The following is a 13,011-nucleotide window of genomic DNA, read 5'->3' as shown; positions in this document are numbered from 1 at the left end:
CAACATGAATTTGACCAAACTCCGGGAGGCAGTGGAAGACAGGAGGACCATGGGGTCCCGAAGACTCATACACGACTTAACGACTAAACAGCAACAACCATTATGCAGCTCCCCTTCACACAAATACCTTTAAATTCTATTTATTTAGTGAGACAATCAGTCTTCAGATTTTTACCGGTGTTTATAGTTAAAAATGAAAATACAGGCTGCTGTTCATGGCTTCCATCTCCTCCTCTCACCAGCTGCAAAATGATCTTCCTCTAGAGGACAATGGATTTTATTACAAATACGGTCTTATTGAAATGGTCTGATTTTTACAAGTTGTTATAAGCATGCAAAGTGTCCTTCATACTTCACAGGAAGACTATAAAACAATGTTGAACTTCTTGACATTTTCTTTGGAATTTCCATGTTCTAGATCCTTCTTTCTGAGATTTGTCTGCTCTTCATGCTTGCATGTCTTTTTACCCAGCTTGGACATAGGCTCTTATGCGATGTTTACAACGATTTGTGATATGTTCATGTTGGATGCAGTGAATCCACTGACTTTAATATTTGATTGATAGAAAAATGTTAATTCTGGCAGAGGGAAGGCTGTGTCCATTAAAAGCATTCCCATGAAACCCCTGAATTGAAGGACTGAGTTAGCTGTTCCTCTGGAAAAGCGTTACTGTTTCAGTGCTGTTAACACCAAATTGAGGCCTTGGTGACAAGCAATAATACAACTGTATACTGAGGATATTCTTCCTTTGCAGGAACTGTGGAGGCAGAACTGTGTAATTAGTATAGGTTCAAAGAGTCAGCGCAAACTAGTTGGGGCTGCAGCTTTTCACATGGTTTTGTCAAATCAATCAACCCTCTATTGATAGATCAGCAACCTGAGCCTAAGGTCTGAGGAACATGCTACTCCAAATAACTCCCTCACCATGGATAACATCTCATTATCCCAAGACCCAGGACCAGCTTTATGAACTGGCATCATTAGGAACCAGCTCAGCCTGCAAGGCAGCCTTAGCTCTGCCATTCCTCCTTCCTTTGACTGCTGCTCACCTGTCCTGTGGGCATTGCCCCTGTAGCAAATCTACTCACATTATATCTTCTTTTGCTGTCCCAATAATTTTACTGCAACACAGTTACCTTTGACCAATATTTGGAATCAGAAAGAGTTAAACTGAGATCCTAGGTTGCAACATAATGAACTGGATATGAAAAATATTGAATGGCCCAAGGTTACCCAAGGAGCTTCATCAGTCTCCCTCCTTGTTCTAATAATTTAATTACATTTGCTCCCTTGTAGACCAAATAGTAATCGTAATCGTAATCGTCGTTGTCATTGTTGTTATCAACATCATTGTCATCATCATTAAAGGACAGGAAGATATTAGCAATCTCATCTAAGTTTTAATTCTCTGCTTGCTTCACCCCCCCCCCCAAGAGTTTACGGCTGGGCATAGTACACTGATATAAGTACTGTATAAATAAGGCTGTTCAACTTCTTATTCTTGTGCTATATCAATACTATATAACTATTAATTTGTGGTAATATACTGTACCACTTAAGATAGAAACAGCATAACTATTATAGCACAGCTTCCTTTTAGAAGCAAACTGTTTGAATTTGTTTTTCTCTTACATAAATTTTACACACAGTGTGGACTCAGTGTTTAGCATAATCTACATTGCACTACTTGTTTTGTACTGTACAATTTGATTGATGTTTTGCCAAAATAAACCTATTTTTTAAAAATTTTCTCTTGCTTTTGGCATGGTTGCCATTACTGCTTACTTTCTTTGTGAGACAAATTTTGCTCACTTGTAATCTATTCATATGCATACTTCTCATCTGGCATTCCAGGCATTTTAAATTTCAATATGCATACCGTTACCAGTTTATGGCTGCACTACTTGTTCATTTACATACCGAAATCCCTTGATCTATCTTTCTAATGGCTGTGCTCATGAAAAAGAAAGCTATTTTGGATGTTTTGATTTTCAACTGTCTTCCTGGTAGTTTGCAGAGATGCTGTTGCCTAAGTCTTAAGGGAAAGGGTCTGACTTTTTATAATGTTACATATACGTTCAACTGACAGTAAAGAGGAACAAATATGTCTGTTTTGCTCTCTGAATCATTAGAAATTATGGTCTCAGGTTCTATCAAAATTATGAAAGAATTTGCCAATCATACAAATTTTTTACCAAAAAAATTGAACCAGGCAGATTTCTCAACTATTTACTTCTCAACAACAGCAGAACTGCTAGTCCTGGTATATAATGCTGGCCCATCAGGTTCCCGTTAAAGAGGAGGGGTCTGCCAAAAGACAGAGGCACAGTGGGGAATCAAACTCCCAACCTCTGTGTCCTCAGCCAGATACCGAAACCACTGAGCTATCCAGCTGTTCTATAATATTAATCCTAAAACTGCAGAGCTGAAAGGGGCCTTATGGATCATTGAGTCCAGCCCCTGTCAAGGAGACACAGTGGGGAATCATGCTCCTAACCTCTAAACCACTGAGATATCCAGCGGTTCTCTAATCTCTTTCTCTCTTATTCCTTTTAACTATCCATGCTTAGTACCCTTTATTCCTTTTCCCATCCTAGTATCTCTTTTTCTTTTGATTTATTTTATTTTATTTCTATGCAACCTTTTTTTCAATTATGGGGTCCAAGGTGGCTCACAAATGATTAGTAATTATGACTGTTATGAAATCATTACTGGAAGTATATGGAGAGATCCAGTATAGTGTATTGGATAGTGTGTTGGTTTAAGACTGGGGATAGCTGAGCTTAAATCCCTACTAAGCCATGAAAACCCAGTGGAGACTGGCAATGGTAAACTGCTCCTTGAACATCTTAAATACCTATAAAAACCCTACAAGTGTCACTAGAAGTCAAAAGCAACTTGACAAAACATAATAACAAATCTTTATGTTAGCATTGTGAGTGTTATTTCTATGAAATGTATAAACCACTCTTTAAAAACACACTTTGTACTGAACATCCTAAAATTTATTACAAGGATTGCACAACTACATTTACATTGATTGTTGTACAAGCTGGCAGGCAGCTGTCCCAGGCTTCTTATGAAGTAATCACACAAATATTGGAAGGAAAAACAGGCCACAACTTTATTGTTAACAGCTGCCAATAGCATGAGCAATAGCATGAAGGACAGATCAACATCTGCTGCCCCGTCTGCCGAGTGATGTGCAACCAAGGTAACTGTAAAATAGGCTTAACCACGTGGATGCCTGTCATTGTGTGGCCCCTTCCAGCACCCCGAGAGTGGAGAGTTCACCACAAACAATCTGAGCCCCTCAATGTCTCTCCACCCCACCCCCTTAAAGAGAACCCAATAGGGAGATCTGAACACCTGCCTGACCCTACCCACATCTGAAATAATCTGTCCTCATGCTTCCAACTATCTTCAACAAAGCTGTGACAGAATAAACAAAACCCCTTTATTATCTTCCTAAAACACCAATGAACAAATGAGGGTGGTATAAGGGAGCCACCTCTTTCATCTTTCCAAGAGGTGGCCTGGATTTGAATCCGTGAATCTGAACCTCCTGTGGGAAGAGAACCCCTCCTCCAGCCTGTCTGGTTGGCTAGGGGGCTGATATCCCATGATACAACATGGTGCTGTGCTGCATCCTGGGTAGGAGACAGCAGCCCCCAAATGGTGGCCACCACATTCCCCCTACCTACTACAGTCATTGCTTTACAATGAGCACAGTCTCCCAGTGACTCAGAGGCTGTTGCTTATCATAATCAATGTGAACCCCAAAACTGCTGATTCCTCCCAGGGCTATATGTATCAGACCATCTATGCACTATATAATTCTCAATCTCATTCATTTTCATTTGCTAAATGAAAAGGCATACATTTTACCTCACATAAAATGGAATATATTTATTTTTTGGTCAGTCACTGAGCGATTTGGTACATTTGCAAGACTTGTTTTTATGTATTTCCATAATTCTACCAAATGTAGAATGGTGAGCTTTCAGTTTGCCTCAGAGACAATAAAAAGTAGAAGCATTACATGGGTAGTTGGGGCTGGTTACGATTTAAATGCCATGGAAAATGTTAAAAAATAAAATGTATGGTATATCTGTTTAAAATTATTACATGCTTTAAAGAGAATTAAAAGTAGTTAAAAGAGTGGGCACAGTGGTCTTACTGTTCTTTATATTGGAAATTAGGAAGATGAAGAAATTTCACCAGTGCCTTGTGTATGGTCAAGAGAACTTAGCAAAAAAGCCTGTCAAAAGTTCTCATAACCCTAAATCTTGCTGCTAGAATGAAGTCAAGATGAAGAACTCTTCCCATCATGGCTTAAGCCAGGTACACAAAACTTTGGTTTTCTCTTTCTAAAGCTGAGTACAAGCACTCCCAGCAAGATTATATCTTATAAATTACATAGACATAATCTTGTTCTTAAAATTTCCCATAACATTTTAATTTAACTGTTTTGCAGAGAACTAAAAGATGCTTTTCACCATGAACAAAAGAGTGAACACAGTTTAAACATAAATTGATTTGAAAGCATTTTTTCAACCTCTTGCTTTGTATCTATTTATCTATAGAGTTGTTGCGTTCACTGGTGGGATTAAACAAATGTGGCCATGGAATAGTTACTTGATCATGGCGAAGAGATTAAAAAAACATGTTGGAATCTTTCCTCTTTATTCATTGAAAAAGTGACCTGGAATATGTGCTGTCCCATCTCATGGAAACTGATTCTGGGAAGTGTTGGTTATGTATTTGGAGATCTTGGTTCATTGTACCTCATATTTGTAGAGACTTGAGGAACATCACAGAATTGTGGACTAAAACAGAGCTGGAATGATACAAAAGGATAATCAGGGACAACTCCCCGAGGAAGGGAAAAATCCACAGCTAAAGCATCCTGGACAAAGAACCATCCCAATCACAACCTCTATTTGAATCATATATAGATTAAAATTGACTGTGTGAATTGTGGCAAATTTACACTGTGAGAGGAATAAATGTTAAATTCAATTTGCTGTTGTAATGATTTAATATTGTGCAGTTTTTGCAATATTAATTTGTGCCTTTCTCAAATCAAGTGAGATTAATCATATCTTATAAAAATGCTTCAGGGTTTATCTACATAGTTTTGTGATTTGAGTGCTTCTGGCAATTTCTTTGGGTTTTTTTAATCACTACAAGTTGCCATGGAAAACTAGATCTTCTAATTAAAATACAGTGAGGTCACAAGTTTCCCAGAACCATACTGGCATTTGTAAAATGAGAGATTCAGAAGCAGAAACAGTTTCCCAGTGTCATCATATAGTTTTCCAGGTCTGAATGAAACTTGGGGGAAATGCTCAGTCAAAGGCTTTGATTCAGCTTTTCTACAATTCTTACTAGTTGAATCATCTTGGCATATAAAGATTGTGGAAAGCATGTAGTAGAATCCAGTTAAGAGTTCATTCATTGAAGATGACAGAGAACTTCAATTATTATCCCATTCAAAAGCAAATTATCAATACTGGAAACTTGCTTACCAAAAGCTTTGATAGAAAATGGTGTTGGCATTTCTTTTGAGAATAACTGTAAACCAATCTTTAAAATGAATGAAGCAGTGTCCTAACCCTAACAATGTTTTGTCTCTTCTTCAAACTAACAGCCAAATAAGGATGTAAATCTTGCAGCCTCTTGGTCTCAGAGAGAGAGAGAGAGAGAGAGAGAGAGAGAGAGAGAGAGACCAAGGAAAAAATTAGAGATGTGAATTTTTGTTTGTTGGCTTGTGGAATTTTTTGTTTGTTTGTTTTGGACTGGAATTTGGGTTTGTAGCCCACAACCTCCCACCTTTGTGTGACTAATTGAAGGTTACAAGGGACAGGAATGTTGGCAAGTCTTTTGGTCCAAGTCTCAAGTCCAAGTCTTGGGTACCAAGTCCCAAGTCCCAATGGTCAAACCCCAAGTCTGAGTCCCTACTTAAAACAAGCTTTTTGCTCTAGAAAAAAGGGAAAGGCGGGTGAGTTCTGGGTTGTGAGTTGAGTCTGAGACATTGAAAAAAAAAAGGCTGAGTCGAGTCCAAGTTGAGTTGCCACTGCAACTTAAGTCCGACTTGACAGCAAGTCCCGTAACTCGAGCCCCTTCCACAATGACAGATGGCTTCCTTTGTAACTAATCCCTAGGTGTAGAATTCCATCCCAGGAGAGGCCAAGTTGGCCCCATATTTGCTCTCTTTCCACAAGCAGATAAGCAGACAAAAACTTTTTCTGAGTAACTAGTTGCCTCAGAAAGAGTTCTTAAAAACAGTGTGGCAACTATTTTTTAAAAAAATAAGTTTTAGATTTTTTTGTTTTTACATTGTAAGCTGCCTTCTTGAAGAGAAAAATGGGGAATAAATATTTATTTATTATTTATTTATTTATTGGACTTATATACCGCCCCATAGCGCTACAAGCACTCTCCGGGCGGTTTACAATTTAAATTATACAGGCTACACATTGCCCCCCCAGCAAGCTGGGTACTCATTTTACCGACCTCGGAAGGATGGAAGGCTGAGTCAACCTTGAGCCGGCTACCTGGGATTTGAACCCCAGGTCGTGAGCACAGTTTTAGCTGCAGTACAGCGTTTTAACCACTGCGCCACGATATGAATGAACAAATAAATAAATAAATGAAGTGCTACTGCAATTCCCCCACAATGTGGTGTGCTGGTGTGACTGACAGGTCAGTAACCACTCCTGTCCATCACAATGGAACCCTGATTTAACAACCAATGGGTGAACAGAAGAGGCGGAACTAAGAAAATATAAGAATGGAAGACAGTTAAAGATCAAGTTAGGGATGAGTTACGGATATGAGTTAGAGTCAGGGACTTCAGTTAGGGATATCAGTTAGAGAGAAGCAGTTTAGACAGGACCAGCCTTGTGTTAAAGAAGAATAGAGAGACAGAGAACAAGATAAGAAATGAATAAATACCTTGATTAACATGATTATACATAAGCAAATATAAATGTTATCAAAGCACGGTTGATTGAATGAATAAAATAAGACCCTCCATGATTTACTTTATATGATTTACTTATGAACACTTAAATAAACATTGTTTTATTGAATAACACTGATTTAAGAGTCATATTTGATATAGTGAGGAATAACTCATCTGGTGGCAGTGGAAAGGGTTGAAAAGTAAATGTCATACCTGAACGTGAACCTGGGTTGTGTGCAAGAACAAACAGGGGAACTGGGTGTGTGTGTGTGACAGTCGGTTTTGGAATTGCTGTAATGATAGGGGAATTCAACTTTTTAGCCCAACACTCAGTCAGCATTCCCTGGTTATGGAGGTTGCTCAGTTCTTCTTGAGATATTTTGCAGTCCACCCCTTCAGGATTCCCTCCTTTTACATATTGGCATATGTGTGTTCTGCTTTAACCACTAGAAAATTTTACTTACTTTCATTTTTACAATGGATTCTTGTTTATCTGACTGGATTTCTAATACTGTGGCTAATTGTTTGTGTCTAACTAAAATCCTTCAAAATGTCGGCCTGGGTATCTATGAATGTAAAAAATTCCATTCATCTTCACTTAATGAGCCTCCTCCTTTTTGATGTCTAAATACTCAGTCAGCATGCTTTCATAAAGAAAAAGAAAGTCTTCAAAAACTGCTTCCCTGATTATTTCCTTACATCACTTTCCATTTTGAGAAGTCAAAAGATGTCTCTTAGGGTAATTTGAAATGGTCCTAGATTTAAGCTCCAGGGAAGTTGTTTGATTTCTCCATGGAGCCATAAAGCAAACTTCTCTATCTGAAACTGCACCATTTGTGTATTCAATATCTTTCTCATAAATCAGATATTTCTATTAGATTGCTCACAACAATTCAAATTAATTAGTGCCCAGTTCTATCTGTAAATAGGAATCGATGCAATACTTGAAAATGCACTTGATTTAAGGATTTAAAACCAAGCCTCTTCATCTTTGCTCACTTTTGTAACATCTTGCCTGATTAAGTCATCTTGCAAGCCTGTGTAACACTGTGAAGTTCTATGGGGCTTTCTTACTCAAATGTCTATTGATAAATCTTGCAAACACAATTTCACAAAAGGAGTCTTTTCTTATTCACAGTTATATAACAGACAACATGAGCAATTATAACAAGAATAAAAATGCTACAATTTGTGCACCCGTCCTTGGCAATACCGTGTTTCCCCCCAAAATAAGATAGGGTCTTATATTAATTTTTGCTCCAAAAATGCAGTAGGGCTTATTTTCAGATGTTTTTTTTTTCATGTACAAAAAAAATCTACATTTATTCAACTACAGTCATGTCATCTTCTTCTGGTTGCTGCACAATGGTGTGGGGCACGGTTTCACTTAACTGGGGCTTATTTTGGGGGGAGGGCTTCTATTACGAGCATCATGAAAAATCATACTAGGGCTTATTTTCAGGTTAGGTCTTATTTTTGGGAAAACAGGGTAACATTAATAAAGAAGTTGCTTGTAGAAATGTAAAGTTCAACTGTCCTTTTGTATTCCAATTCTGATGACAATCCAAGATATTTTCCACAACTGAGTTGGGCGTTCCTTAACATAGAAGAATCTGCTCCCCATGCTTGATCTTCAAAACCTTAAAATAAAATATCAGTTCAATTGTATGCAATTCATGAATTCACTATCTGGATTCACCTCTCCAACACAAATATAGGAATTATACCTAAACCAAGTTGGCAAGTGCCTCAGTAGTTGAACTGGCAACAGCAGCTCTAACCCATCTCTTCCACTCTTACTGATTTAAGCCTCTTACTCACCGCCCTGCTCTTCTTAGTCACACTCCTTTGGGCTAAACCAATGTTTCATAGGGGTTACACTTGGACACATTTTTGTGCCTCTTTTTGGTCAGCCTGGTTGAGATATTGAGAGCTGGCGTGATGTAGTAAATAGTACATTGGACCAGGACTCAGAAGACGGGTTCAAATCTCCTTTCAGCCATGGAAGCTCACTGAGGAGTAGTAATGGTAAACTACTCCTTAACATTCCACACACCTTGAAAACCTTATTAGGGCCACCAAAACTCTAAAATGAATTGACAGCACATAATAACAACAAAGGTGTCTCCCCAGTATGGATTTGGGAATTTGTTTTGTGTCCACATGGTGTTGATTGTTTTAATTAGAAGAGTTTTCTCTTGAATGTTTGAAAATGATATGGAAGTTTGCTTTGAAAATTCTTCCCAGTGGACTATAAATTAATTGCTTCAAGATGTATCTATGCTGGGGATGGGGAACAGGCTCTTCAGTATACTTTGTTTTTGTATCTTCAGTTGTGATACTCAAGATTAATATTTAAATATGTTAAAATATCTCCGTAGTAGCATATGAATGTTTAGTCAAACCTAAGATGAGATCACTATGACATCTGGATCCATTTTGGAGCAGTAACAAATAACAAGTCTAGCTATAAGACTGTTTCCAATGTGGAAGCTGGGGATGTGAATCTTGCATCTTCTCACTCTTGGTGAGAAACCTGGCCGGGGTGTGTGTGTGACCCTCATTGTTTGTAAAGGGCAGCACAAAAGACCTCTTTTGGAAAGTAATCTCTTTTGGGACATATCTAAGGATGTAGCAGAGGGCTTATCTGCCCAGAGCTTGGGGGACTGGAAAATACAGGATAGCTCAATTGTTTAGGCATCTGGCTGTGGAGCCAGAGGTTGGGAGTTCAATTCTCCACTGTACCTTCTTGACAGAGGCTGGATTTGATTATCCATAGGGTCCCTTCCTGCTCTGCAGTTCTAAGATGATGATGATGATGATGATGATGATTAAAGTCAGCTTATCAATACATAACACACTTTTGATTTGCTCTTGATTTGCCACAGTGCTGCTGATCCCCTGTGGAGGAGAGGAGATGCTGGCTAAATGTTCAATATTGTGATTACTTCTTGTATTACATTATGCAAAGTGGATTTGGAGGTGAATTTTGCGTTGCTTCTCCCAGGTGCCAAAATTGCTCCCACATTTGAAGTTTTTGAATATCCCCTTCTTTATGTCCCAAATGTGAAGAATGTGGCCATTTTGGTAAATCCTTTCTAAAGCAAAGCAGAATCCTCAGTGGTACCTTTGCATGATCACCCTACTCCCATTCAATGATGTCCCTTTGATGTACTCACCCAGACATCCCACATTCACAGCTGCTTTTTCTCCAGAAGGTCACCACACTTTTTTTTAGTATGATGAAATCCCGGGTTGGCTGTCCTACAAAGAATGCCCCATTAATAGCATTATTAACCATGGTAGCGCTATGACACTTACCATCTCTGGAGCAGGTGCAAATGGTTGTGCTTCAAATACCTCCTCTATATCTTCAAATTATTAAGTGTGAATAATATGCACTTATAATATGTTTCATAGTCAGCCACTCATTCTGCAATAAATTCTCGGGGATGAATGCATTCCTTATCACAGTAAATGGGATTAGAAAGGAACACAATATCTTCTCTCTCAATGGCCTTTTCTTCTGACGGCTGAACTTATGTCATCTCTAAAAAGATTTCCTGGATTACCAAAATTCTTTCCTATGAGCTAGCATTAGCTCAAAGATGAATGAACCCTCACTGTTTTCTATTGTAACTCTGGGTGAATTTAAATGTGTGCCTACCATCAGTACCACAGCCTCAGTTTTTTCTTAGTGCATGAAAGGGCAAACACATGAGGAACACATGCCAAGTTATGCTGTTTTTGTATCAGCAATAATAGCATTGAGAAGCCACTTTTCAGTTGATCAGTCTGTGATCATGTGCAATCAAACATTCAGACATGATCACATGACCTCTTTTAAGGAAACAGTCAACCATTTGAAAGATTAGTAGAAAGCAGTCCGCTATTTGAAATTGCCCTCTGAAGGACTGTCCAATCCACATCTGATTCAAGGATAAAGAACCATGAGGAAAGAGATTGAGGACCTTAAAACTATCCCCTTCAGTTAAAAGATGGATAGCAGGTCACCTGATACAAAGGTGACCTGTCTCTGTCTTCTTGTCGGTTCAAGTGAGATGCATGACAATTCTGTTCAAATAAAAAAAATCCATTCCAATTTTATATCTGAACATATGAATTAGCATATGCAGTTTCATGCAGATCAGTGTCTGCTTTTGTCCCTTTCTGGTCATGCATGCCATCCTCTTTGTGATGTATGAGTAGACTAGGGACCCCACAATATCCTGTCACTTGAATCATAGTAGGCATAGATGTGACAGACTCATGTCCAGATCCATCACTGAAGGGAAGAGGAAAATTTACAAGGTCTAAGGCTTATTTCTCCAGCCCATGCTGTACATTTCACCAGGGAAATGTTCTCTAGTTATTCCCCAGTTAGTTTGTTGTGTTTTTCCCCCATCACATGACACACATTCAAGATCAAAACATTTTCCTGACCAGCAGTATAATTGGGGAACATTTTCTCCTGGCTGGGAGGGTTCTGTTATTTTGTACCTCTGTTGTACCAGTGGATTCCTTATTAGGACTGCCTGTGTGCATGACCTACCCCACTTTTTTTCAATATTTATTTATTTATTTATTTATTTATTTATTTATTTATTTATTTATTTATTTATTTATTTATTTATTTATTTATTTATTTATTTATATGCCGCCCACACTACCCAAAGATCTCTGGGTGGCTTACAACATTTAAAATACAATAAAAATTTAGAACAATTAAAATACAATTAAAATATAGATAAAAATTGCCATCGGACCCACAGCTAATATTATTTCAATTAAAAGCCTTCTGGAACAGAAAGGTTTTGACCTGGTGCCGAAATGTCATCAACGGCGGCGCCAGACGAATCTCAGTCGGGAGGGCATTCCATAGTCTGGGGGCAGCTGCCGAAAAGGCCTTTGTCTACAAGCCGTCCCTCTTACCTCCTTAAGGGATGGCTCTTTCAAAAGGGCCCCCTGGCTAGATCTTAACTGCCGGGTAGGTTCATATGGAAGGAGGCAGTCCTTCAAGTATCCAGGGCCCAAGTCGTTTAGGGCTTTATATGTCAAAACCTGAAAGCAGGAAGATGGCCACCATTTCTGCAAAGCACATATTACTGGTATTTAAAAATAAATAAATTCCTGGCTGGTACGGTATGCTGTTAGCCGCCCAGAGTAGACTTAGGTCTAGATGGGCAGGATATAAGTAAGTAAGTAAGTAAGTAAGTAAGTAAGTAAGTAAGTAAGTAAGTAAAAATAAATAAATAAATAAATAAATAAATAAATAAATAAATAAATAAATAAATAAATAAATAAATAAATAAATAAATAAATAAATAAATAAATATGTCATGAGGGGTTATTGCCAGTGTTACTGCACAGCCTGTGGATAGATGCCTGTTTCCAGGTCTGCCTAGGCAGTGGCTTCTGTCTTTACTGCCGAGCATATGCCATAGATGGAGGTCCAGTTTTCATTGTGTGCAATGCGATTTTACAGGAGCAGCCAGTGCAACGGATGATACTTTCCCAATATATTCACGATAAATATATATATGTTAAAAATATATATAAATCAAGGGGCTAAATTGCCACTTGAAACAAGGAAAAAAAAACACGGGACCATAACCATGGTGTAACTGGCCATAACAATTCAAACAGGTGGAAATAAATCGGTACCACTAAAAGTTGCTGGGCCATTTGCCCCAGTAAATATACCACATGATTGTGAATCGGTACCACAGAGGTATGGAAAGCATTGGAAGAAATAGAGAACATTTCCCTTGTGTCACCAGGGCCTTATACTCAACTTTTCATAGATCCATATTAGAGATGGGGATGAATATAAAAACAGATCGCTTTTTCCAACAAATATAGCTGATTCGTTAAATATTCATTGATCTGTATTTCTGGGTTCCAGAGACCCCCACGAATATGAAGGGATGAATGTTTACCCATTTTAATTTGTCCTTGGTATTAAAAAAACACAAAAAACACCCTTCTGCCTACCGGCCGCCGATCAACATTGGCGGCAGAAAGGCAGCCACCACCCCAC

The 13,011-nt window shown here is 38.4% G+C and overlaps 1 long non-coding RNA gene across 1 annotated transcript; it reads right to left on the bottom strand.

The window, feature by feature from the left end:
- Window positions 1–2,604: 2,604 nt before the first annotated feature.
- LOC144589164 (uncharacterized) lies at window positions 2,605–12,303 on the bottom strand. The gene is made up of 2 exons (XR_013545104.1): window positions 10,151–12,303; window positions 2,605–8,611 (listed from the first exon to the last, which is right to left on the bottom strand). It is a non-coding gene; the product is annotated as an uncharacterized LOC144589164 (long non-coding RNA).
- Between the last annotated feature and the right edge of the window lie 708 nt (window positions 12,304–13,011).

This window comes from Pogona vitticeps, chromosome 4, assembly GCF_051106095.1.
Source record: "Pogona vitticeps strain Pit_001003342236 chromosome 4, PviZW2.1, whole genome shotgun sequence".
Lineage (NCBI taxonomy): Eukaryota > Metazoa > Chordata > Lepidosauria > Squamata > Agamidae > Pogona > Pogona vitticeps.
Note: the sequence above shows the minus strand (reverse complement) of the source record. Positions and strands in the feature narration are given on the sequence as shown.